We start from the raw sequence: 23,984 nt of genomic DNA, 5'->3' as shown, positions 1-23,984 counted from the left end.
TTAGTTTAGCCTTCAGCTTAGTTTAGCCTTCAGCTTAGCTTAGTTTAGCTTTCAGTTTCGCTTACTCTTCGCTTTAGCCTTCAGCTTAGCATATTTTAGCCTTCAGCTTTATTTAGTTTAGCCTTCAGATTTGTTTAGCCTTCAGCTTAGCTTATTTAGCCTTCAGCTTATCTTAGGTTAGCCTTCCATTTACCTTAGAATAGCCTTCAGCTTATTTTAGCTTAACCTTCAGTTTAGCTTAACTTAGCCTTCAGTTTAGCTTAACTTAGCCTTCAGCTAGGTTAGTTTAGCCTTCTGCTTAGCTTAGTTTATCCTTCAGTTTAGCTTAGTTTATCCTTCAGTTTAGCTTAGTTTAGCCTTCAGTTTAGGTTAGCCTTCAGCTTAGTTTAGTTTACCCTTCAGCTTACCTTGGTTTAGCCGTCAGTTTAGTTTACTTTAGCCTTCAGCTTAGTTTCGCCTTCAGTTTACTTAGCCTTCTGCTTAGCTTATTTTAGCTTTCATTTTAGCTTAGCTTAGCCTTCAGCTTAGTTTAGCTTAGCCTTCAGTTTAGCTTACCTTAGCCTTCAAATTTGCTTAGCCTTCTGTTTCTCTTAACCTTCACTTTATCCTAGCCTTCAATTTAGCTTAGCCTTCAGCTCAGTTTAGCCTTCAGCTCAGTTTAGCCTTCAGCTCAGCTTAGCCTTCAGCTCAGTTTAGCCTTCAGCTCAGTTTAGCCTTCAGCTCACTTTAGCCTTCAGCTCACTTTAGCCTTCAGCTCACTTTAGCCTTCAGCTCACTTTAGCCTTCAGCTCACTTTAGCCTTCAGCTCAGCTTAGTTTAGCCTTCTGCTTAGCTTTGTTTAGCCTTCAGCTTAGTTTAGCCTTCAGTTTAGCTTAGCATAGCCTTCAGCTTAGTTTAGTTTAGCTTTCATTTTTGCTTAGTCTTCACTTTAGCCTTCCGTTTACCTTAGTTTAGCCTTCCGTTTACCTTAGTTTAGCCTTCCGTTTACCTTAGCTTAGCCTTCAGTTTAGCTTAGTTTAGCTTTCAGTTTAGCTTAGCTTAGCCTTCATTTTAGCTTAACTTAGCCTTCAGCTTTGCTTAACCTTCAGTTTAGTTTAGCCTCCAGTTTAGCTTATTTTAGCCTTCAGTTTAGCTTAGCCTTCAGCTTAGTTGAGTTTAGCCTTCAGCTTAGTTGAGTTTAGCCTTCAGCTTAGTTGAGTTTAGCCTTCAGCTTAATGGAGTTTAGCCTTCAGCTTAGTTGAGTTTAGCCTTCAGCTTAGTTGAGTTTAGCCTTCAGCTTAGTTGAGTTTAGCCTTCAGCTTAATTGAGTTTAGCCTTCAGCTTAGTTGAGTTTAGCCTTCAGCTTAGTTGAGTTTAGCCTTCAGCTTAGTTGAGTTTAGCCTTCAGCTTAGTTGAGTTTAGCCTTCAGCTTAGTTGAGTTTAGCCTTCAGCTTAGTTGAGTTTAGCCTTCAGCTTAGTTGAGTTTAGCCTTCAGCTTAGTTGAGTTTAGCCTTCAGCTTAGTTGAGTTTAGCCTTCAGCTTAGTTGAGTTTAGCCTTCAGCTTAGTTGAGTTTAGCCTTCAGCTTAGTTGAGTTTAGCCTTCAGCTTAGTTGAGTTTAGCCTTCAGCTTAGTTGAGTTTAGCCTTCAGCTTAGTTGAGTTTAGCCTTCAGCTTAGTTGAGTTTAGCCTTCAGCTTAGTTGAGTTTAGCCTTCAGCTTAGTTGAGTTTAGCCTTCAGTTTACTTAGCCTTCTGCTTACCTTATTTTAGCTTTCATTTTAGCTTAGCTTAGCCTTCAGCTTAGTTTAGCTTAGCCTTCAAATTTGCTTAGCCTTCTGTTACTCTTAACCTTCACTTTATCCTAGCCTTCATCGTAGCCTAGCCTTCTGCTTAGTTTAGCCTTCATCTTAGTTTAGCCTTCATCTTAGTTTAGCCTTCAGCTTAGTTTAGCCTTCATCTTAGTTTAGCCTTCAGCTTAGTTTAGCCTTCAGCTTAGTTTAGCCTTCAGCTTAGTTTAGCCTTCAGCTTAGTTTAGCCTTCAGCTTAGTTTAGCCTTCAGCTTAGTTTAGCCTTCAGTTTAGTTTAGCCTTCAGCTTAGTTTAGCTTTCAGCTTAGTTTAGCCTTCAGCTCAGTTTAGCCTTCAGCTCAGTTTAGCCTTCAGCTCAGTTTAGCCTTCAGCTCAGTTTAGCCTTCAGCTCAGTTTAGCCTTCAGCTCAGCTCAGTTTAGCCTTCAGCTCAGCTCAGTTTAGCCTTCAGCTCAGCTCAGTTTAGCCTTCAGCTCAGCTCAGTTTAGCCTTCAGCTCAGCTCAGTTTAGCCTTCAGCTCAGCTTAGTTTAGCCTTCAGCTCAGCTTAGTTTAGCCTTCAGCTCAGCTCTAGTTTAGCCTTCAGCTCAGCTTAGTTTAGCCTTCAGCTCAGCTTAGTTTAGCCTTCAGCTTAGCTTAGTCTTCACTTTAGCCTTCAGCTTAGCATATTTTAGCCTTCAGCTTAATTTAGTTTATCTTTCAGTTTTGTTTAGCCTTCAGCTTAGCTTATTTTAGCCTTCAGCTTATCTTAGTTTAGCCTTCCGTTTACCTTAGCATAGCCTTCAGCTTATTTTAGCTTAACCTTCAGTTTAGCTTAGTTTAGCCTTCAGTTTAGGTTAGCCTTCAGCTTAGTTTAGTTTAGTCTTCAGTTTAGCATAGTTTAGCCTTCAGGTTAATTTAGCAGAGCCTTCAGCTTAGTTTAGCCTTCAGCTTAGTTTAGCCTTCAGCTTAGTTTAGCCTTCAGCTTAGTTTAGCCTTCAGCTTAGTTTAGCCTTCAGCTTAATTTAGCCTTCAGCTTAATTTAGCCTTCAGCTTAATTTAGCCTTCAGCTTAGTTTAGCCTTCAGCTTAGTTTAGCCTTCAGCTTAGTTTAGTTTAGCCTTCAGCTTAGTTTAGTTTAGCCTTCAGCTTAGTTTAGTTTAGCCTTCAGCTTAGTTTGGTTTAGCCTTGAGCTTAGTTTGGTTTAGCCTTCAGCTTAACTTGGTTTAGCCCTCAGTTTAGTTTCGCCTTCAGTTTACTTAGCCTTCTGCTTACCTTATTTTAGCTTACATTTTAGCTTAGCTTAGCCTTCAGCTTAGTTTAGCTTAGCCTTCAGTTTAGCTTACCTTAGCCTTCAAATTTGCTTAGCCTTCTGTTTCTCTTAACCTTCATTTTATCCTATTCTTCATCGTAGCTTAGCTTTCTGCTTAGTTTAGCCTTCATCTTAGTTTAGCTTTCAGCTTAGTTTAGCCTTCAGCTTAGTTTAGCCTTCAGCTTAGTTTAGCCTTCAGCTTAGTTTAGCCTTCATCTCAGTTTAGCCTTCATCTCAGTTTAGCCTTCAGCTCAGTTTAGCCTTCAGCTTAGTTTAGCCTTCAGCTTAGCTTAGTTTAGCCTTCAGCTTAGCTTAGTTTAGCCTTCAGCTTAGCTTAGTTTAGCCTTCAGCTTAGCTTAGTTTAGCCTTCAGCTTAGCTTAGTTTAGCCTTCAGCTTAGCTTAGTTTAGCCTTCAGCTTAGCTTAGTTTAGCCTTCAGCTTAGCTTAGTTTAGCTTTCAGTTTCGCTTAGTCTTCACTTTAGCCTTCAGCTTAGCTTATTTTAGCCTTCAGCTTTATTTAGTTTAGCCTTCAGTTTTGTTTAGCCTTCAGCTTAGCTTATTTAGCCTTCAGCTTATCTTAGGTTAGCCTTCCATTTACCTTAGAATAGCCTTCAGCTTATTTTAGCTTAGCCTTCAGTTTAGCTTAACTTAGCCTTCAGTTTAGCTTAACTTAGCCTTCAGCTAGGTTAGTTTAGCCTTCTGCTTAGCTTAGTTTATCCTTCAGTTTAGCTTAGTTTATCCTTCAGTTTAGCTTAGTTTAGCCTTCAGTTTAGGTTAGCCTTCAGCTTAGTTTAGTTTACCCTTCAGCTTACCTTGGTTTAGCCCTCAGTTTAGTTTACTTTAGCCTTCAGCTTAGTTTCGCCTTCAGTTTACTTAGCCTTCTGCTTAGCTTATTTTAGCCTTCATTTTAGCTTAGCTTAGCCTTCAGCTTAGTTTAGCTTAGCCTTCAGTTTAGCTTACCTTAGCCTTCAAATTTGCTTAGGCTTCTGTTTCTCTTAACCTTCACTTTATCCTAGCCTTCAGCTCAGTTTAGCCTTCAGCTCAGTTTAGCCTTCAGCTCAGTTTAGCCTTCAGCTCAGTTTAGCCTTCAGCTCAGCTTAGCCTTCAGCTCACTTTAGCCTTCAGCTCACTTTAGCCTTCAGCTCACTTTAGCCTTCAGCTCACTTTAGCCTTCAGCTCACTTTAGCCTTCAGCTCACTTTAGCCTTCAGCTCACTTTAGCCTTCAGCTCAGCTTAGTTTAGCCTTCTGCTTAGCTTTGTTTAGCCTTCAGCTTAGTTTAGCCTTCAGTTTAGCTTAGCATAGCCTTCAGCTTAGTTTAGTTTAGCTTTCATTTTTGCTTAGTCTTCACTTTAGCCTTCCGTTTACCTTAGTTTAGCCTTCCGTTTACCTTAGTTTAGCCTTCCGTTTACCTTAGTTTAGCCTTCCGTTTACCTTAGCTTAGCCTTCCGTTTACCTTAGCTTAGCCTTCAGTTTAGCTTAGTTTAGCCTTCAGTTTAGCTTAGCTTAGCCTTCATTTTAGCTTAACTTAGCCTTCAGCTTTGCTTAACCTTCAGTTTAGTTTAGCCTCCAGTTTAGCTTATTTTAGCCTTCAGTTTAGCTTAGCCTTCAGCTTAGTTGAGTTTAGCCTTCAGCTTAGTTGAGTTTAGCCTTCAGCTTAGTTGAGTTTAGCCTTCAGCTTAGTTGAGTTTAGCCTTCAGCTTAGTTGAGTTTAGCCTTCAGCTTAGTTGAGTTTAGCCTTCAGCTTAGTTGAGTTTAGCCTTCAGCTTAGTTGAGTTTAGCCTTCAGCTTAGTTGAGTTTAGCCTTCAGCTTAGTTGAGTTTAGCCTTCAGCTTAGTTGAGTTTAGCCTTCAGCTTAGTTTCGCCTTCAGTTTACTTAGCCTTCTGCTTACCTTATTTTAGCTTTCATTTTAGCTTAGCTTAGCCTTCAGCTTAGTTTAGCTTAGCCTTCAAATTTGCTTAGCCTTCTGTTACTCTTAACCTTCACTTTATCCAAGCCTTCATCGTAGCTTAGCCTTCATCTTAGTTTAGCCTTCATCTTAGTTTAGCCTTCATCTTAGTTTAGCCTTCAGCTTAGTTTAGCCTTCAGCTTAGTTTAGCCTTCAGCTTAGTTTAGCCTTCAGCTTAGTTTAGCCTTCAGCTTAGTTTAGCCTTCAGCTTAGTTTAGCCTTCAGCTTAGTTTAGCCTTCAGCTTAGTTTAGCCTTCAGCTTAGTTTAGCCTTCAGCTTAGTTTAGCCTTCAGCTTAGTTTAGCCTTCAGCTTAGTTTAGCCTTCAGCTTAGTTTAGCCTTCAGCTTAGTTTAGCCTTCAGCTTAGTTTAGCCTTCAGCTTAGTTTAGCCTTCAGCTTAGTTTAGCCTTCAGCTTAGTTTAGCCTTCAGCTTAACTTAGCCTTCAGCTTCAGCTTAGTTTAGCCTTCTGCTTAGCTTAGTTTACCCTTCAGTTTAGCTTAGTTGACCTTCACTTTAGCTTAGACTTCAGCTTAGTTTAGTTTAGACTTCACTTTAGCATAGTTTAGCCTTCAGGTTAATTTAGCGTAGCTTTCAGCTCAGTTTAGCCTTCATCTTAGTTTAGCTTTCAGCTTAGTTTAGCCTTCAGCTCAGTTTAGCCTTCAGCTCAGTTTAGCCTTCAGCTCAGTTTAGCCTTCAGCTCAGTTTAGCCTTCAGCTCAGTTTAGCCTTCAGCTCAGTTTAGCCTTCAGCTCAGTTTAGCCTTCAGCTCAGCTTAGTTTAGCCTTCAGCTCAGCTTAGTTTAGCCTTCAGCTCAGCTTAGTTTAGCCTTCAGCTCAGCTTAGTTTAGCCTTCAGCTCAGCTTAGTTTAGCCTTCAGCTTAGCTTAGTCTTCACTTTAGCCTTCAGCTTAGCATATTTTAGCCTTCAGCTTAATTTAGTTTATCTTTTAGTTTTGTTTAGCCTTCAGCTTAGCTTATTTTAGCCTTCAGCTTATCTTAGTTTAGCCTTCCGTTTACCTTAGCATAGCCTTCAGCTTATTTTAGCTTAACCTTCAGTTTAGCTTAGTTTAGCCTTCAGTTTAGGTTAGCCTTCAGCTTAGTTTAGTTTAGTCTTCAGTTTAGCATAGTTTAGCCTTCAGGTTAATTTAGCAGAGCCTTCAGCTTAGTTTAGCCTTCAGCTTAGTTTAGCCTTCAGCTTAGTTTAGCCTTCAGCTCAGTTTAGCCTTCAGCTCAGTTTAGCCTTCAGCTCAGTTTAGCCTTCAGCTCAGTTTAGCCTTCAGCTCAGTTTAGCCTTCAGCTCAGTTTAGCCTTCAGCTCAGTTTAGCCTTCAGCTCAGTTTAGCCTTCAGCTTAGTTTAGCCTTCAGCTTAGTTTAGCCTTCAGCGTAGTTTAGCCTTCAGCTTAGCTTAGTTTAGCTTTCAGTTTCGCTTACTCTTCACTTTAGCCTTCAGCTTAGCATATTTTAGCCTTCAGCTTTATTTAGTTTAGCCTTCAGTTTTGTTTAGCCTTCAGCTTAGCTTATTTAGCCTTCAGCTTATCTTAGGTTAGCCTTCCATTTACCTTAGAATAGCCTTCAGCTTATTTTAGCTTAACCTTCAGTTTAGCTTAACTTAGCCTTCAGTTTAGCTTAACTTAGCCTTCAGTTTAGCTTAACTTAGCCTTCAGCTTAGCTTAGTTTAGCCTTCTGCTTAGCTTAGTTTATCCTTCAGTTTAGCTTAGTTTATCCTTCAGTTTAGCTTAGTTTATCCTTCAGTTTAGCTTAGTTTAGCCTTCAGTTTAGGTTAGCCTTCAGCTTAGTTTAGTTTACCCTTCAGCTTACCTTGGTTTAGCCCTCAGTTTAGTTTACTTTAGCCTTCAGCTTAGTTTCGCCTTCAGTTTACTTAGCCTTCTGCTTAGCTTATTTTAGCCTTCATTTTAGCTTAGCTTAGCCTTCAGCTTAGTTTAGCTTAGCCTTCAGTTTAGCTTACCTTAGCCTTCAAATTTGCTTAGGCTTCTGTTTCTCTTAACCTTCACTTTATCCTAGCCTTCAGCTCAGTTTAGCCTTCAGCTCAGTTTAGCCTTCAGCTCAGCTTAGCCTTCAGCTCAGTTTAGCCTTCAGCTCACTTTAGCCTTCAGCTCACTTTAGCCTTCAGCTCACTTTAGCCTTCAGCTCACTTTAGCCTTCAGCTCACTTTAGCCTTCAGCTCACTTTAGCCTTCAGCTCACTTTAGCCTTCAGCTCACTTTAGCCTTCAGCTCACTTTAGCCTTCAGCTCAGCTTAGTTTAGCCTTCTGCTTAGCTTTGTTTAGCCTTCAGCTTAGTTTAGCCTTCAGTTTAGCTTAGCATAGCCTTCAGCTTAGTTTAGTTTAGCTTTCATTTTTGCTTAGTCTTCACTTTAGCCTTCCGTTTACCTTAGTTTAGCCTTCCGTTTACCTTAGTTTAGCCTTCCGTTTACCTTAGTTTAGCCTTCCGTTTACCTTAGCTTAGCCTTCAGTTTAGCTTAGTTTAGCCTTCAGTTTAGCTTAGCTTAGCCTTCATTTTAGCTTAACTTAGCCTTCAGCTTTGCTTAACCTTCAGTTTAGTTTAGCCTCCAGTTTAGCTTATTTTAGCCTTCAGTTTAGCTTAGCCTTCAGCTTAGTTGAGTTTAGCCTTCAGCTTAGTTGAGTTTAGCCTTCAGCTTAGTTGAGTTTAGCCTTCAGCTTAGTTGAGTTTAGCCTTCAGCTTAGTTGAGTTTAGCCTTCAGCTTAGTTGAGTTTAGCCTTCAGCTTAGTTGAGTTTAGCCTTCAGCTTAGTTGAGTTTAGCCTTCAGCTTAGTTGAGTTTAGCCTTCAGCTTAGTTGAGTTTAGCCTTCAGCTTAGTTTCGCCTTCAGTTTACTTAGCCTTCTGCTTACCTTATTTTAGCTTTCATTTTAGCTTAGCTTAGCCTTCAGCTTAGTTTAGCTTAGCCTTCAAATTTGCTTAGCCTTCTGTTATTCTTAACCTTCACTTTATCCTAGCCTTCATCGTAGCTTAGCTTTCAGTTTAGCTTAGCTTTCTGCTTAGTTTAGCCTTCAGCTTAGTTTAGCCTTCAGCTTAGTTTAGCCTTCAGCTTAGTTTAGCCTTCAGCTTAGTTTAGCCTTCAGCTTAGTTTAGCCTTCAGCTTAGTTTAGCCTTCAGCTTAGTTTAGCCTTCAGCTTAGTTTAGCCTTCATCTTAGTTTAGCCTTCAGCTTAGTTTAGCCTTCAGCTTAGTTTAGCCTTCAGCTTAGTTTAGCCTTCAGCTTAGTTTAGCCTTCAGCTTAGTTTAGCCTTCAGCTTAACTTAGCCTTCAGCTTCAGCTTAGTTTAGCCTTCTGCTTAGCTTAGTTTAGCCTTCAGTTTAGCTTAGTTAACCTTCACTTTAGCTTAGCCTTCAGCTTAGTTTAGTTTAGACTTCAGTTTAGCATAGTTTAGCCTTCAGGTTAATTTAGCGTAGCTTTTAGCTCAGTTTAGCCTTCAGCTCAGTTTAGCCTTCAGCTCAGTTTAGCCTTCAGCTCAGCTCAGTTTAGCCTTCAGCTCAGCTCAGTTTAGCCTTCAGCTCAGCTCAGTTTAGCCTTCAGCTCAGCTCAGTTTAGCCTTCAGCTTAGCTTAGTCTTCACTTTAGCCTTCAGCTTAGCATATTTTAGCCTTCAGCTTAATTTAGTTTATCTTTCAGTTTTGTTTAGCCTTCAGCTTAGCTTATTTTAGCCTTCAGCTTATCTTAGTTTAGCCTTCCGTTTACCTTAGCATAGCCTTCAGCTTATTTTAGCTTAACCTTCAGTTTAGCTTAGTTTAGCCTTCAGTTTAGGTTCGCCTTCAGCTTAGTTTAGTTTAGTCTTCAGTTTAGCATAGTTTAGCCTTCAGGTTAATTTAGCAGAGCCTTCAGCTTAGTTTAGCCTTCAGCTTAGTTTAGCCTTCAGCTTAGTTTAGCCTTCAGCTTAGTTTAGCCTTCAGCGTAGTTTAGCCTTCAGCGTAGTTTAGCCTTCAGCGTAGTTTAGCCTTCAGCGTAGTTTAGCCTTCAGCTTAGTTTAGCCTTCAGCTTAGTTTAGCCTTCAGCTTAGTTTAGCCTTCAGCTTAGTTTAGCCTTCAGCTTAGTTTAGTTTAGCCTTCAGCTTAGTTTAGTTTAGCCTTCAGCTTAGTTTAGTTTAGCCTTCAGCTTAGTTTAGTTTAGCCTTCAGCTTAGTTTGGTTTAGCCTTGAGCTTAGTTTGGTTTAGCCTTGAGCTTAGTTTGGTTTAGCCTTGAGCTTAGTTTGGTTTAGCCTTCAGCTTAACTTGGTTTAGCCCTCAGCTTAGTTTCGCCTTCAGTTTACTTAGCCTTCTGCTTACCTTATTTTAGCTTTCATTTTAGCTTAGCTTAGCCTTCAGCTTAGTTTAGCTTAGCCTTCAGTTTAGCTTACCTTAGCCTTCAAATTTGCTTAGCCTTCTGTTTCTCTTAACCTTCATTTTATCCTATTCTTCATCGTAGCTTAGCTTTCTGCTTAGTTTAGCCTTCATCTTAGTTTAGCTTTCAGCTTAGTTTAGCCTTCAGCTTAGTTTAGCCTTCAGCTTAGTTTAGCCTTCAGCTTAGTTTAGCCTTCATCTCAGTTTAGCCTTCATCTCAGTTTAGCCTTCAGCTCAGTTTAGCCTTCAGCTTAGTTTAGCCTTCAGCTTAGCTTAGCCTTCAGCTTAGTTTAGTTTAGCCTTCAGCTTAGTTTAGCCTTCAGCTTAGCTTAGTTTAGCCTTCAGCTTAGCTTAGTTTAGTTTTCAGTTTTGCTTAGTCTTCACTTTAGCCTTCAGCTTAGCATATTTTAGCCTTCAGCTTAATTTAGTTTATCTTTCAGTTTTGTTTAGCCTTCAGCTTAGCTTAGTTTAGCCTTCAGCTTAGCTTAGTTTAGCCTTCCGTTTACCTTAGCATAGCCTTCAGCTTATTTTAGCTTAACCTTCAGTTTAGCTTAGCTTAGCCTTCATTTTAGCTTAACTTAGCCTTCAGCTTCGCTTAGTTTAGCCTTCAGCTTAGCTTAGTTTAGCCTTCAGCTTAGCTTAGTTTAGCCTTCAGCTTAGCTTAGTTTAGCCTTCAGCTTAGCTTAGTTTAGCCTTCAGTTTAGCTTAGTTTATCCTTCAGCTTAGCTTAGTTTAGCCTTCAGCTTAGCTTAGTTTATCCTTCAGTTTAGCTTAGTTTAGCCTTCAGTTTAGGTTAGCCTTCAGCTTAGTTTAGTTTAGTCTTCAGTTTAGCATAGTTTAGCCTTCAGGTTAATTTAGCAGAGCCTTCAGCTTAGTTTAGCCTTCAGCTTAGTTGAGTTTAGCCTTCAGCTTAGTTGAGTTTAGCCTTCAGCTTAGTTGAGTTTAGCCTTCAGCTTAGTTTCGCCTTCAGTTTACTTAGCCTTCTGCTTACCTTATTTTAGCTTTCATTTTAGCTTAGCTTAGCCTTCCGCTTAGTTTAGCTTAGCCTTCAAATTTGCTTAGCCTTCTGTTACTCTTAACCTTCACTTTATCCTAGCCTTCATCGTAGCTTAGCTTTCAGTTTAGCTTAGCTTTCTGCTTAGTTTAGCCTTCAGCTTAGTTTAGCCTTCAGCTTAGTTTAGCCTTCAGCTTAGTTTAGCCTTCAGCTTAGTTTAGCCTTCAGCGTAGTTTAGCCTTCAGCGTAGTTTAGCCTTCAGCGTAGTTTAGCCTTCAGCGTAGTTTAGCCTTCAGCGTAGTTTAGCCTTCAGCGTAGTTTAGCCTTCAGCGTAGTTTAGCCTTCAGCTTAGTTTAGCCTTCAGCTTAGTTTAGTTTAGCCTTCAGCTTAGTTTAGTTTAGCCTTCAGCTTAGTTTAGTTTAGCCTTCAGCTTAGTTTAGTTTAGCCTTCAGCTTAGTTTAGTTTAGCCTTCAGCTTAGTTTAGTTTAGCCTTCAGCTTAGTTTAGTTTAGCCTTCAGCTTAACTTGGTTTAGCCCTCAGTTTAGTTTCGCCTTCAGTTTACTTAGCCTTCTGCTTACCTTATTTTAGCTTTCATTTTAGCTTAGCTTAGCCTTCAGCTTAGTTTAGCTTAGCCTTCAGTTTAGCTTACCTTAGCCTTCAAATTTGCTTAGCCTTCTGTTTCTCTTAACCTTCATTTTATCCTATTCTTCATCGTAGCTTAGCTTTCAGTTTAGCTTAGCTTTCTGCTTAGTTTAGCCTTCATCTTAGTTTAGCCTTCAGCTTAGTTTAGCCTTCAGCTTAGTTTAGCCTTCAGCTTAGTTTAGCCTTCAGCTTAGTTTAGCCTTCAGCTTAGTTTAGCCTTCAGCTTAGTTTAGCCTTCATCTCAGTTTAGCCTTCATCTCAGTTTAGCCTTCAGCTCAGTTTAGCCTTCAGCTCAGTTTAGCCTTCAGCTTAGTTTAGCCTTCAGCTTAGCTTAGCCTTCTGCTTAGTTTAGTTTAGCCTTCAGCTCAGTTTAGCCTTCAGCTCAGTTTAGCCTTCAGCTTAGCTTAGTTTAGCCTTCAGCTTAGCTTAGTTTAGCCTTCAGCTTAGCTTAGTTTAGCCTTCAGCTTAGCTTAGTTTAGCCTTCAGCTTGGCTTAGTTTAGCCTTCAGCTTAGCTTAGTTTAGCCTTCAGCTTAGCTTAGTTTAGCCTTCAGCTTAGCTTAGTTTAGCCTTCAGCTTAGCTTAGTTTAGCCTTCAGCTTAGCTTAGTTTAGCCTTCAGCTTAGCTTAGTTTAGCTTTCAGCTTAGCTTAGTTTAGTTTTCAGTTTTGCTTAGTCTTCACTTTAGCCTTCAGCTTAGCATATTTTAGCCTTCAGCTTAATTTAGTTTATCTTTCAGTTTTGTTTAGCCTTCAGCTTAGCTTAGTTTAGCCTTCAGCTTAGCTTATTTTAGCCTTCCGTTTACCTTAGCATAGCCTTCAGCTTATTTTAGCTTAACCTTCAGTTTAGCTTAGCTTAGCCTTCATTTTAGCTTAACTTAGCCTTCAGCTTAGCTTAGTTTAGCCTTCAGCTTAGCTTAGTTTAGCCTTCAGCTTAGCTTAGTTTAGCCTTCAGCTTAGCTTAGTTTATCCTTCAGTTTAGCTTAGTTTATCCTTCAGCTTAGCTTAGTTTAGCCTTCAGCTTAGCTTAGTTTATCCTTCAGTTTAGCTTAGTTTAGCCTTCAGTTTAGGTTAGCCTTCAGCTTAGTTTAGTTTAGTCTTCAGTTTAGCATAGTTTAGCCTTCAGGTTAATTTAGAGGAGCCTTCAGCTTAGTTTAGCCTTCAGCTTAGTTGAGTTTAGCCTTCAGCTTAGTTGAGTTTAGCCTTCAGCTTAGTTGAGTTTAGCCTTCAGCTTAGTTGAGTTTAGCCTTCAGCTTAGTTGAGTTTAGCCTTCAGCTTAGTTGAGTTTAGCCTTCAGCTTAGTTGAGTTTAGCCTTCAGCTTAGTTGAGTTTAGCCTTCAGCTTAGTTTCGCCTTCAGTTTACTTAGCCTTCTGCTTACCTTATTTTAGCTTTCATTTTAGCTTAGCTTAGCCTTCCGCTTAGTTTAGCTTAGCCTTCAAATTTGCTTAGCCTTCTGTTACTCTTAACCTTCACTTTATCCTAGCTTCATCGTAGCTTAGCTTTCAGTTTAGCTTAGCTTTCTGCTTAGTTTAGCCTTCAGCTTAGTTTAGCCTTCAGCTTAGTTTAGCCTTCAGCTTAGTTTAGCCTTCAGCTTAGTTTAGCCTTCAGCTTAGTTTAGCCTTCAGCTTAGTTTAGCCTTCAGCTTAGTTTAGCCTTCAGCTTAGTTTAGCCTTCAGCTTAGTTTAGCCTTCAGCTTAGTTTAGCCTTCAGCTTAGTTTAGCCTTCAGCTTAGTTTAGCCTTCAGCTTAGTTTAGCCTTCAGCTTAGTTTAGCCTTCAGCTTAGTTTAGCCTTCAGCTTAGTTTAGCCTTCAGCTTAGTTTAGCCTTCAGCTTAGTTTAGCCTTCAGCTTAGTTTAGCCTTCAGCTTAGTTTAGCCTTCAGCTTAGTTTAGCCTTCAGCTTAGTTTAGCCTTCAGCTTAGTTTAGCCTTCAGCTTAGTTTAGCCTTCAGCTTAGTTTAGCCTTCAGCTTAGTTTAGCCTTCAGCTTAACTTAGCCTTCAGCTTAACTTAGCCTTCAGCTTCAGCTTAGTTTAGCCTTCTGGTTAGCTTAGTTTAGCCTTCAGTTTAGCTTAGTTAACCTTCAGTTTAGCTTAGCCTTCAACTTAGTTTAGTTTAGACTTCAGTTTAGCATAGTTTAGCCTTCAGGTTAATTTAGCGTAGCTTTTAGCTCAGTTTAGCCTTCAGCTCAGTTTAGCCTTCAGCTCAGTTTAGCCTTCAGCTCAGTTTAGCCTTCAGCTCAGTTTAGCCTTCAGCTTAGCTTAGTTTAGCCTTCAGCTTAGCTTAGTTTAGCGTTCAGCTTAGCTTAGTTTAGCCTTCAGCTTAGCTTAGTTTAGCCTTCAGCTTAGCTTAGTTTAGCCTTCAGCTTAGCTTAGTTTAGCCTTCAGCTTAGCTTAGTTTAGCCTTCAGCTTAGCTTAGTTTAGCCTTCAGCTTAGCTTAGTCTAGCCTTCAGCTTAGCTTAGTCTTCACTTTAGCCTTCAGCTTAGCTTAGTCTTCACTTTAGCCTTCAGCTTAGCTTAGTCTTCACTTTAGCCTTCAGCTTAGCTTAGTCTTCACTTTAGCCTTCAGCTTAGCATATTTTAGCCTTCAGCTTAATTTAGTTTATCTTTCAGTTTTGTTTAGCCTTCAGCTTAGCTTATTTTAGCCTTCAGCTTATCTTAGTTTAGCCTTCCGTTTACCTTAGCATAGCCTTCAGCTTATTTTAGCTTAACCTTCAGTTTAGCTTAGTTTAGCCTTCAGTTTAGGTTAGCCTTCGGCTTAGTTTAGTTTAGTCTTCAGTTTAGCATAGTTTAGCCTTTAGGTTAATTTAGCAGAGCCTTCAGCTTAGTTTAGCCTTCAGCTTAGTTTAGCCTTCAGCTCAGTTTAGCCTTCAGCTCAGTTTAGCCTTCAGCTCAGTTTAGCCTTCAGCTCAGTTTAGCCTTCAGCTCAGTTTAGCCTTCAGCTCAGTTTAGCCTTCAGCTTAGTTTAGCCTTCAGCTTAGTTTAGCCTTCAGCTTAGTTTAGCCTTCAGCTTAGCTTAGTTTAGCTTTCAGTTTCGCTTACTCTTCACTTTAGCCTTCAGCTTAGCATATTTTAGCCTTCAGCTTTATTTAGTTTAGCCTTCAGTTTTGTTTAGCCTTCAGCTTAGCTTATTTAGCCTTCAGCTTATCTTAGGTTAGCCTTCCATTTACCTTAGAATAGCCTTCAGCTTATTTTAGCTTAACCTTCAGTTTAGCTTAACTTAGCCTTCAGTTTAGCTTAACTTAGCCTTCAGCTTAGCTTAGTTTATCCTTCAGTTTAGCTTAGTTTATCCTTCAGTTTAGCTTAGTTTATCCTTCAGTTTAGCTTAGTTTAGCCTTCAGTTTAGGTTAGCCTTCAGCTTAGTTTAGTTTACCCTTCAGCTTACCTTGGTTTAGCCCTCAGTTTAGTTTACTTTAGCCTTCAGCTTAGTTTCGCCTTCAGTTTACTTAGCCTTCTGCTTAGCTTATTTTAGCCTTCATTTTAGCTTAGCTTAGCCTTCAGCTTAGTTTAGCTTAGCCTTCAGTTTAGCTTACCTTAGCCTTCAAATTTGCTTAGGCTTCTGTTTCTCTTAACCTTCACTTTATCCTAGCCTTCAATTTAGCTTAGCCTTCAGCTCAGTTTAGCCTTCAGCTCAGTTTAGCCTTCAGCTCAGCTTAGCCTTCAGCTCAGCTTAGCCTTCAGCTCACTTTAGCCTTCAGCTCACTTTAGCCTTCAGCTCACTTTAGCCTTCAGCTCACTTTAGCCTTCAGCTCACTTTAGCCTTCAGCTCACTTTAGCCTTCAGCTCACTTTAGCCTTCAGCTCAGCTTAGTTTAGCCTTCTGCTTAGCTTTGTTTAGCCTTCAGCTTAGTTTAGCCTTCAATTTAGCTTAGCATAGCCTTCAGCTTAGTTTAGTTTAGCTTTCAGTTTTGCTTAGTCTTCACTTTAGCCTTCAGCTTAGCATATTTTAGCCTTCAGCTTAGCTTAGTTTAGCCTTCCGTTTACCTTAGTTTAGCCTTCCGTTTACCTTAGCTTAGCCTTCAGTTTAGCTTAGTTTAGCCTTCAGTTTAGCTTAGCTTAGCCTTCATTTTAGCTTAACTTAGCCTTCAGCTTTGCTTAACCTTTAGTTTAGTTTAGCCTCCAGTTTAGCTTATTTTAGCCTTCAGTTTAGCTTAGCCTTCAGCTTAGTTTAGTTTAGACTTCACTTTAGAATAGTTTAGCATTCAGGTTAATTTAGCATAGCCTTCAGCTTAGTTTAGCCTTCAGCTTAGTTTAGCCTTCAGCTTAGTTTAGCCTTCAGCTTAGTTTAGCCTTCAGCTTAGTTTAGCCTTCAGCTTAGTTTAGCCTTCAGCGTAGTTTAGCCTTCAGCGTAGTTTAGCCTTCAGCTTAGTTTAGCCTTCAGCTTAGTTTAGCCTTCAGCTTAGTTTAGCCTTCAGCTTAGTTTAGCCTTCAGCTTAGTTTAGCCTTCAGCTTAGTTTAGCCTTCAGCTTAGTTTAGTTTACCCTTCAGCTTACCTTGGTTTAGCCCTCAGTTTAGTTTACTTTAGCCTTCAGCTTAGTTTCGCCTTCAGTTTACTTAGCCTTCTGCTTACCTTATTTTAGCTTTCATTTTAGCTTAGCTTAGCCTTAAGCTTAGTTTAGCTTAGCCTTCAGTTTAGCTTACCGTAGCCTTCAAATTTGCTTAGCCTTCTGTTTCTCTTAACCTTTACTTTATCCTATTCTTCATCGTAGCTTAGCTTTCAGTTTAGCTTAGCTTTCTGCTTAGTTTAGCCTTCATCTTAGTTTAGCTTTCATCTTAGTTTAGCCTTCAGCTTAGTTTAGCCTTCAGCTTAACTTAGCCTTCAGCTTCAGCTTAGTTTAGCCATCTGCTTACCTTAGTTTAGCCTTCTGTTTAGCTTAGTTAACCTTCAGTTTAGCTTAGCCTTCAGCTTAGTTTAGTTTAGACTTCAGTTTAGCATAGTTTAGCCTTCAGGTTAATTTAGCGTAGCTTTTAGCTTAGTTTAGCCTTCAGCTCAGTTTAGCCTTCAGCTTAGCTTAGTTTAGCCTTCACCTTAGCTTAGTTTAGCCTTCAGCTTAGTTGAGTTTAGCCTTCAGCTTAGCTTAGTTTAGCCTTCAGCTTAGCTTAGTTTAGCCTTCAGTTTTGTTTAGCCTTCAGCTTAGCTTATTTAGCCTTCAGCTTATCTTAGGTTAGCCTTCTGTTTACCTTAGAATAGCCTTCAGCTTATTTTAGCTTAACCTTCAGTTTAGCTTAGCTTAGCCTTCAGTTTAGCTTAACTTAGCCTTCAGCTTTGCTTAGTTTAGCCTTCTGCTTAGCTTAGTTTATCCTTCAGTTTAGCTTAGTTTATCCTTTAGTTTAGCTTAGTTTAGCCTTCAGTTTAGGTTAGCCTTCAGCTTAGTTTAGTTTACCCTTCAGCTTACCTTGGTTTAGCCCTCAGTTTAGTTTACTTTAGCCTTCAGCTTAGTTTCGCCTTCAGTTTACTTAGCCTTCTGCTTAGCTTATTTTAGCCTTCATTTTAGCTTAGCTTAGCCTTCAGCTTAGTTTAGCTTAGCCTTCAGTTTAGCTTACCTTAGCCTTCAAATTTGCTTAGGCTTCTGTTTCTCTTAACCTTCACTTTATCCTAGCCTTCAATTTAGCTTAGCCTTCAGCTCAGTTTAGCCTTCAGCTCAGTTTAGCCTTCAGCTCAGTTTAGCCTTCAGCTCAGCTTAGCCTTCAGCTCACTTTAGCCTTCAGCTCACTTTAGCCTTCAGCTCACTTTAGCCTTCAGCTCACTTTAGCCTTCAGCTCACTTTAGCCTTCAGCTCACTTTAGCCTTCAGCTCACTTTAGCCTTCAGCTCAGCTTAGTTTAGCCTTCTGCTTAGCTTTGTTTAGCCTTCAGCTTAGTTTAGCCTTCAATTTAGCTTAGCATAGCCTTCAGCTTAGTTTAGTTTAGCTTTCAGTTTTGCTTAGTCTTCACTTTAGCCTTCAGCTTAGCATATTTTAGCCTTCAGCTTACCTTAGTTTAGCCTTCCGTTTACCTTAGTTTAGCCTTCCGTTTACCTTAGTTTAGCCTTCCGTTTACCTTAGTTTAGCCTTCCGTTTACCTTAGCTTAGCCTTCAGTTTAGCTTAGTTTAGCCTTCAGTTTAGCTTAGCTTAGCCTTCATTTTAGCTTAACTTAGCCTTCAGCTTTGCTTAACCTTCAGTTTAGTTTAGCCTCCAGTTTAGCTTATTTTAGCCTTCAGTTTAGCTTAGCCTTCAGCTTAGTTTAGTTTAGACTTCACTTTAGAATAGTTTAGCATTCAGGTTAATTTAGCATAGCCTTCAGCTTAGTTTAGCCTTCAGCTTAGTTTAGCCTTCAGCTTAGTTTAGCCTTCAGCTTAGTTTAGCCTTCAGCGTAGTTTAGCCTTCAGCTTAGTTTAGCCTTCAGCTTAGTTTAGCCTTCAGCTTAGTTTAGCCTTCAGCTTAGTTTAGCCTTCAGCTTAGTTTAGCCTTCAGCTTAGTTTAGCCTTCAGCTTAGTTTAGCCTTCAGCTTAGTTTAGCCTTCAGCTTAGTTTAGCCTTCAGCTTAGTTTATCTTAGCCTTTACCTTAGCTTAGTTTAGCCTTCAGCTTGGCTTAGCTTAGCCTTCAGCTTGGCTTAGCTTAGCCTTCAGCTTGGCTTAGCTTAGCTTTCAGTTTGGCTTAGCTTAGCCTTCAGCTTGGCTTAGCTTAGCCTTCAGCTTGGCTTAGCTTAGCCTTCAGCTTGGCTTAGCTTAGCCTTCAGCTTGGCTTAGCTTAGCCTTCAGCTTGCCTTAGCTTAGCCTTCAGCTTGCCTTAGCTTAGCCTTCAGCTTGCCTTAGCTTAGCCTTCAGCTTGCCTTAGCTTAGCCTTCAGCTTGCCTTAGCTTAGCCTTCAGCTTGCCTTAGCTTAGCCTTCAGCTTGGCTTAGCTTAGCCTTCAGCTTGGCTTAGCTTAGCCTTCAGCTCAGCGTAGCCTTCAGCTTAGTTAGATTAGCCTTCATTTTATCTTAGTTTAGCCTTCAGTTTACCTTAGCTTAGCCTTCAGTTTGCCTTTAGTTTAGCCTTCAGCTTATCTTTGTTTAGCCTTCAGATTAGCTTAGCCTTCAGTTTAGTTTAGCTTAGCCTTCAGCTTAGCTTAGCCTTCAGCTTAGCTTAGCCTTCAGCTTAGCTTAGCCTTCAGCTTAGCTTAGCCTTCAGCTTAGCTTAGCCTTCAGCTTAGCTTAGCCTTCAGCTTAGCTTAGCCTTCAGCTTAGCTTAGCCTTCAGCTTAGCTTAGCCTTCAGCTTAGCTTAGCCTTCAGCTTAGCTTAGCCTTCAGCTTAGCTTAGTTTAGTCTTCAGCTTAGTTTAGCCTTCAGCTTAGCTTAGTTTAGCCTTCAGCTTAGCTTAGTTTAGCCTTCAGCTTAGCTTAGTTTAGCCTTCAGCTTAACTTAGTTTAGCCTTCAGCTTAACTTAGTTTAGCCTTCAGCTTAGTTTAGCCTTCAGCTTAGTTTAGCTTAGTTTAGCCTTCAGCTTAGCTTAGTTTAGCCTTCAGCTTAGCTTAGTTTAGCCTTCAGCTTAGCTTAGTTTAGCCTTCAGCTTAGCTTAGTTTAGCCTTCAGCTTAGTTTAGCCTTCAGCTTAGTTTAGCCTTCAGCTTAGTTTAGCCTTCAGCTTAGTTTAGCCTTCAGCTTAGTTTAGCCTTCAGCTTAGTTTAGCCTTCAGCTTAGTTTAGCCTTCAGCTTAGTTTAGCCTTCAGCTTTTTTTAGCTTAACCTTCAGCTTAGCTTTGTTTAGCCTTCAGTTTAGCTTTGTTTAGCTTCAGCTTAGCTTTGTTTAGCCTTCAGCTTTGCTTAGCCTTCAGCTTAGCTTAGCCTTCAGCTTAGCTTAGCCTTCAGCTTAGCTTAGCCTTCAGCTTAGCTTAGCTTAGCCTTCAGCTTAGCTTAGCCTTCAGCTTAGCTTAGCCTTCAGCTTAGCTTAGCCTTCAGTTTACCCTTCAGCTTAGCTTAGCCTTCAACGTATCTTAGCTTAGCCTTCAGCTTATCTTAGCCTTCAATTTAGCTTAGTTTAGCCTTCAGCTTATTTTAGCCTTCAGCTTAGCTTAGTTTAGCCTTCAGTTTAGCTTAGTTTAGCCTTCAGCTTACCTTAGTTTAGTTTTTAGCTTATTTTATATTAGCGTTCATCTTAGTTTAGCCTTCAGCTTAGTTTATCTTAGCCTTCAGTTTACCTTAGCTTAGCCTTCACCTTAGCCTTCAGTTTAGCATATTTTAGCCTTCATTTTATCATATTTTAGCCTTTAACTTATCATATTTTAGCCTTCAGCCTAGCATATTTTAGCTTTCAGCTTAGCATATTTTAGCCTTCAGTTTAGCATATTTTTGCCTTCAACCTAGCCTGTTTTAGCCTTCAGCTTATCTTAGCCTTCAGCTTAGCTTAGTTTAGCCTTCAGCTTATTTATCTTAATCTTCAGCTTACCTTAGCTTAGCCTTCAGCTTCAGTTAGCCTTCAGCTTCAGTTAGCCTTCAGCTTCAGTTAGCCTTCAGCTTCAGTTAGCCTTCAGCTTCAGTTAGCCTTCAGCTTCAGTTAGCCTTCAGCTTCAGTTAGCCTTCAGCTTCAGTTAGCCTTCAGCTTAGCTTAGCCTTCAGCTTAGCTTAGCCTTCAGCTTAGCTTAGCCTTCTCCTTAGCTTAGCCTTCACCTTAGCTTAGCCTTCACCTTAGCTTAGCCTTCACCTTAGCTTAGCCTTCACCTTAGCTTAGCCTTCACCTTAGCTTAGCCTTCACCTTAGCTTAGCCTTCACCTTAGCTTAGCCTTCACCTTAGCTTAGCCTTCACCTTAGCTTAGCCTTCACCTTAGCTTAGCCTTCACCTTAGCTTAGCCTTCAGCATCCTTCAATTTAGCAGGAAAAACCCTCCCTTTCAGCCTGACAAAGGAAAGCTTTGGCAAGCGCAGTGCCGTGGTGGGGCAAGAGCAGTGCGGGAACCCAGCCAGAATGGGCCAGGGAAGACCTGTCAAGGGGGTGTGCTCAGTGCAAAAGAGGAGAAGCAGCAAGTCCTATGGCCATGCTGGGGCCACCTTGGCAGTGCAGAAGGCTTCCTTCCCTGGGTTGCGGGGCATCAGGGCCACCTGCTTGGAGCGTAAGCAGCTGCCTTTGGGCTACAGTAACCCAGAGGAGCCCCATGAGGGGGTGAGCTTGACTGGGGAGGAGGCAAAAAACCCCGGGGACACTTGCTAGTCCTGCCTGGGGGCAAAAAAGCCTTCCCCCCTAGCTGCAGGACACCAAGGTCCACCTTCATGGTGCATGAGCACCAGGCGATAACGCAGAGCACCAGGACCAGAGGAGCCCTAACAAGTGGTCCTGCTCAGTGCTCAGAGGAAGGCAAAAAACCCCCGGGGACCGGTGCCAATCTGCCCCGGGGGAAAATTCCTTCCTGACCCCATTGCTGGCGATCGGCTACTCCCTGAGCACGTGAGCAAGACCTGCTCCCGGTCCACGGCCTGGTTATGCCTCTAAGGGGACAAGGGGACACTGGCACTGCCTTTTCTGCCTCCACCTGCAGCCACCGCAGCGGCTTCCAAGAGCAGCAAAGTGCCGCTGGCCTGATCTAGCCTGGGAGCAAGAACCCTTCCAGTGCCTGGCACCGGAGCTCCAAAGCACTGGGGGAGGGCGCCGGACTTATACTGCCCCGGAGCATTGTGATGCTGCGTTGACGGGTGCTGGCACTGTGACACGGGGGAGACGGGGCCCCCACAGCCCTGCCCACCGCAGCCCTGCCGCTGCTGCCGCTTTGCCCAGCGTGCCTTGGAGAAAGGCCTTTGGGCTGCTGGCCCTGAGGCAGTGCCTGTGCCCAGGAAGCCCAGGGGGATGGCCCTGCCCATGGCGGGCACACACCGGGCACCGCTGCGGGGTGTCCCTGTAACTGCATCGGTGTGTTCAGACTGCTTCAATAAAGGCTTTTATACCACGCGCAGTCATTTGAGAGTGGCGATCTCAGAGGTGCAAGAACGGGGTTTTGGTTCCCTCTGCATGAACTTTGCCGACACGTAGAGAGCAGACACGATTTCCTCACCATTCCTTGTCAATGCACCGCGTGGCGTTTGCTGCTGCGCTGCTGCTGGTGAGGTGAAGAACTTCAGGAATCTCTTCTGCCTTTGTTACACAGGGTGCTTAGATATTTGCTTGTGTTTATTAACATTCATGTGTCCAGTTCAGGGGTTCACCTGTGGTATTACTACTAGAATGCAACACTTCACGGGCTGCTGCCTAATTCCATGTTCACCAGAGGTGCAGCCCAGGCAAAGGGAGACAAGCTGGAGGGAACTGCAGCAGCGATGCTGTTTCAAAAGCTTTTGTAAGTGAAGCAGAAACAGGAGAAGCTCTGCAGGGACAGCTTGATGCCAGTTCACACGGTGACCTGAGCTGGCACCAAAAGGGAAGGGTGCACTGCAGAAGGAAAGCATCAAGAAATAGTGACCTCCCTAGATGGCAGAAGAGCAGGGCCATGGGGGAAAGGAGGCAGTGGATTGAAATCTCTTCTTTGTGTCACAGAAACACATCACGTGCTCATTAAAGGGAAGCTCTGACGAGTTTTGCTCTGCCAGGCAAAGGACTGGTGTCCTTTGGCACAGGCTGGCACGTCCATTCATGGGCCCCAATGTCAGCCCTGTACCCATGGCCCTCTAAAGAAAAAATTCTCCTTTCTGGTTTCACAGGTATGTGTCTGTTTATGTCAATAAACCAAATAAATGGAAACTAACCGTAAACCCAAACTGCAACTCTACTCATATAATCCAAAACAAATAACTTCATAAAAGTACTATTTCTTAGTTATGCAAAGAGGTTTCCTTGATTTTAGTAGGTACTGCCATAGTGCTACACCAGGCTTTCTCCTGGAGGTGCCAGTTGCTGTATGAACCATTTACGTGTGCAGATAACAGAGTTTATCAAATACTATTACAAAATAGCTGATTATGTTGGGAAGTTACGTAGCAAAGCAGCAAAGCAATGTTTCGTGATTGTCCAGTGACGTTCAAAAAGGTTTATGTACTTGGCAGAACTGAACACAGTTCACCTCCCGTACCCCCGCCTCAGTGTGTGACATGCGGCTATTTTATTTACAAACGAGGTTCCTGTGCAGCAGGTATGTTCATGACTTCATATGAAGCCACACAGGAAACCTGTTGGAAAAGGCAGGAACAAAACCTCACTTTACTTATCCTAATCTTTGCCGCACAAGAATGTTCTGCACTGAAAGACAACTTTGATGACTGCTGAAAGGAAGGGTGGTAGATTGCAAATACAAAACTAACAGGGATACAAACCACTAAAGGGATACAAAACTAACAGAGTTCGAACTGTTACAAGAAAGGAATTTTTCATTGCTCCTCTAATAGCTGCAGCAGAAAGCTGCAATGAGAACCAGTATTTATCTTAATAATATTTTAGTTTTCATACTCAGGTTGTACTATCCTGTTGGCATATGATCCTGTAATGCATTAATAATTTGTAACACCCTTTTCTTGAGATTTATTAAGTATCACATTAACAGGTGGTATCATTTCACTGAATAGCTCTATGTCTTTGAAAAAGGAAAAAAACTGTACTTGGTGTACGAAGTGAATTCACCTTAAAGTGAATTCATTTTTACGAAGTTGAGAACTGAATCTATGGCTGTTATAGAAGCAGTTTTCATATGTTACTGAGTCCTTAGGGCAATTCTTGACCGCTCTCTAGAATGCAGGAAAATACACTGGAGGAAGTTATCCTTATTTCTCAATCCTCCTAAATTTTATTTAAAAAACCTTCATGGAATGCTTGTGTATTTCTGTTGTTGGTATTTTCTCTCAGTTTTGCCAACCAGAAATTCCAAGCTTAATTCTTCAATACAGGCATTTTTTTACATTGATTTTTGTTTTTCTTTCACTTCGACCACTGACAGAGTAAATCATGTGAAAGGTATTTAATTTTACTCTGTAAGCTGTGGTGGGGCGAGAGCAGTGAATATTGGCAGCTCAGTAATGTCTGATGGCCCTTAACTTACTGTCTGATAGGAGAAACTCTTTGTACAGAGCTAAATTCTGTGCTAAAATGTCACATAGTACTTTCTTCAAAGGAAGAGGAGGTCAAATCTTAGTATGCATATACTTGTAAATACAAAAATAAGCAATGTGCACAACCGTAGCTCTTCTGTGTGCACAAACTCGTATCTGTGAGTTTAAGCTGGTTCTCTCAGATGAAATCCAAAGTGTTTCTTGTGAATTTATTTATGAATACTTGGACTAATTTGATGGGTAGTAGCATACGTAGATGTTCCTGGAGAAAGGGAGGAAAAGAATGTTTGTTAACTTACTGTCTTACTAGTTGCTATTGAAACAAGTTGATTTTGTTATTGGTTAAGACTGAAATAAACTATACACTGAGCATCATGGATGGTATCTATGGAAGGGAGAGCTGAAGAAGCGGGATAACTTTACCTCAACGAGCATAATTAGTGATTTTTAATGTTAGTCATAGGTACTTTAGTCTTAAACAGATAATACCAGATTGAACAGAGATGTTTGAAACAACTGAACTGCTGATTTAGTATGATTACAGTATAAAGTCATTTTTAGAGTTTGTGTCAGTAGAAATCAAATGTTTGTGAGACTGTGGAAGGTGGATCAAACATACAGGGACAGTTTCACTAATACAGCACTGTAATCAGTCATACCAACTTTCTGTAAATTTGTCTTTTAGGGCAAGTTGTCACTTGTAAATGCCAAGCACATGTCAGACTGATGGGCTTGAAGTGGTGTGAAAAGGTTGTGAACTCCTTGGTCCTGTGAAGTCAAAGCCACAGATTGCCCCTGCAGCAGGGACACAGCATGTCTCTTGCTTGAAAATTCAGATCTTTTTCATAGTTACTGGTTTTTACACTGAGACTATGAACTTAAGTGCTTTTGAAATAGACAATTAACATAGCCAAAAGTAACTTATAAGAGGAGATTGTGAATCTTGTCTCATATTATTCAAACTTTTAAGACTTTTTGCTTATATGTACAGAAAAGTAACAATTGCTGTGTGTCTTG

This window comes from Psittacula echo (assembly GCF_963264785.1).
Source record: "Psittacula echo genome assembly, chromosome: 2".
Taxonomy (NCBI): Eukaryota; Metazoa; Chordata; class Aves; order Psittaciformes; family Psittacidae; genus Psittacula; species Psittacula echo.
Note: the sequence above shows the minus strand (reverse complement) of the source record.